Here is a 2,584-nt window from a genome sequence, read left to right on the forward strand (position 1 = left end):
AAAATTTGTACATATCAGTATGAAATTTTTCCTAGGCAAATGTGTGTGCATACAAACAAACACACATGCGTACACACAAGAGATTTTCCTTCAAGGACTTCTCAATTTGCTTTTCTCTTTCATTTAACAATATGTTGTGTAAATATGTCAATATGAATAAATCTACCAAATTTTTTGTAACATCTTTACTGTATTTACTATTCACAAATAGTTGCCAAACTTAAATAGCACTTCAAGAGCAAAAGAAAGCTTATAAAGAGTGCAGCAACATACAAGTCTGCAATTACTCTATAGCTATGTTGGCTCAAAAACCAGATATTTTTAGCCTATGGCCATGCCACCCTGAACATGCCTGATCTCGTCTGATCTTGGAAGCTAAGCAGGGTCAGGCCTGGTTTGTACTTGGATGGGAGACCACCTAGAAATACCTGGAGCTGTAGGCTTTAAAATAAACAAACAAACAAACGAACAGTATCTTTAGATGAGATTTTATAAGAGGAGAAAAAAAATTAAAAACCTTAATTGGACCACCAATCCTTTGAGTTAGAAGTAGTCTTTGAGGTTCTCCTCAACCTGGCCTTTGTGTCCCCTTTTTTCATTCCCACTGATGACCTGTGTAACTCATGATGCTCTACTTCCCAGCTCTACTTCTAGGGGTGAGGCACTCCTAGACATACCCACCAGCAAGGTCTCCTAATGTTCTAACTTCTCTATTCTGGGGCTCATTCCCTCGGTTTATTCTCTTACACACCAGGAGCATCCTACAGAGTGTTGCCTACATAAGAAGAAGCAGTCTGATTCTGATGAAAATCCAGTTGGGGATCATAGTGGAATAATTGTTTATTTAGGTGTTCTGGTTGTATAATACAGTCACTACTTTAAAACATGACCTGTTATCTCTTCAACATGACTCTAGGTGCACCAAAAGAGAATTTTTCACAAATTACTGACTTTTTATGTCTGACTATCCTAAATAAAACTTGCAAATTTGTTAAAAATTTCATCTAGTCATTTTCAATATAAATGGTAACAAGAAAAGAGAGAGGCAGGGGAGGGAGGGAGGGAGGGAGGAAGGAAGGAAGGAGGAAGGAAGGAAGACATGAGAATGAAAACGGGACACTAGGACACACATCCTGGCTCCTTCTTTCCTCTGCTCGTTTCCTTAAGGAAGGAAGGAAGGAAGGAAGGAAGGAAGGAAGGAAGGAAGGAAGAAAAATAGAGCTATACAAGATGTTATTTACATAGATTAGGAATCTGCAAACTATGGACCATGTTCCAAACCTGGCCCACTGCCTGTTTTTATAAGTAAAGCTTTATTGGAATGCAGCCACACGCATTCACTAATGTGTTGTCTATGGCTATTTTTACTCTGTGATAGCGTAGTTGAGTAGTTGCAGTTTAAAAGCCTAAAATACTCACTCTCTGACCCTTCGCTACATAAAAAGTTCGCCAATTCCTAATATAGATCAATATTCAATAATGATTTCTAATAATTTGATGTGTCATCTCTCTTAAAGTTATAGTTAGTTTTGTAGAGCTAGTGCCTTAGTTCAATGAAATACTCCCAGTGGTAAGAATTCTTATGAGAGTAACTTTTTAGCGAGACAGGCTTTTTCGCTTTGGGAAAAGTGAAATATTTCCCTTCAATAACATCACTCTAAGGGGTCCTCAAATGCCTTCTCACCTTCATTAGTCCTTAGCATCACAGCCACGCTTAAAAAAAGCCACACCATATAACTCAGGAACTTCTCTGTCTGCCTACCAGAAAGGAATAAAAAACATTAAAGAGAACTAATTAAAAATAAAATGTGGGTGGAGGGCAGATGACTTACTGATATCTCCTCCACCCTTCCTGTCTCCTGTCCCTGTTCTGATCACCAGTGAGAAGCCTGAGGTGTGGGAGGGGCCGGCAACAAAGGCCTGAGTGCATGCAGATGTGGGTGTGTGCCTATGAGAGCAAGACTCTTGGAGAAAGGCCTCGCACTCAAAGGAGAGAGAATGTGTCTCCAGGGACAGAGAGCATCTGTAGGAAATTACAAACTTGAGATCATGGGCATTTCAGAGTGAGAAACTCAGTATGTAAGAGATTTTGACAGAATGTGTGATTGTGATGTGTATGTACCCGAGACAGTGAGTATGTGAGAGTGAATAAGGCAAGGATGAATAAATGTCACAGAGTGGCACTATATGTGTGACCAAGTGTCTGTATGAAAGAACAGAGAAGAAATATAAGTAAAAGAAATGAGGAGAAAAAAATATATAAATGTGATTGAGATTCTTTCCAGCAAGAAGAAATTTGTATATATATGATGTAACTTTAGTGTAACTACATTAAATGTCAATTCAATGCCACTAACAAGAAATTAATTCTTAATTCAACATAACTTCTCTGGGCTATAAAGGATAATAGAACAAGATGACAAGATGGTTAGCTGAATCCCTGTGCTGTGTTTTAATGAATTGAGATAATTTAAATAATGTAGACAAAATCATGTTGACAGAAGTAAATATCACTTCACAAAGTATGTGGTCTTTTAACATTTTGTTGGGATTTCTATTCCATCAATTATCATGTTGTATTGTA

The 2,584-nt window shown here is 37.9% G+C and overlaps 1 pseudogene; it reads left to right on the forward strand.

Moving 5' to 3' along the window:
• Positions 1–324: 324 nt before the first annotated feature.
• LOC112472782 lies at positions 325–443 on the forward strand (annotated as a pseudogene).
• Positions 444–2,584: the final 2,141 nt, after the last annotated feature.

The sequence above is a fragment of the Pteropus alecto genome, unplaced genomic scaffold (genome assembly GCF_000325575.1).
Source record: "Pteropus alecto unplaced genomic scaffold, ASM32557v1 scaffold279, whole genome shotgun sequence".
NCBI classification, from domain to species: domain Eukaryota; kingdom Metazoa; phylum Chordata; class Mammalia; order Chiroptera; family Pteropodidae; genus Pteropus; species Pteropus alecto.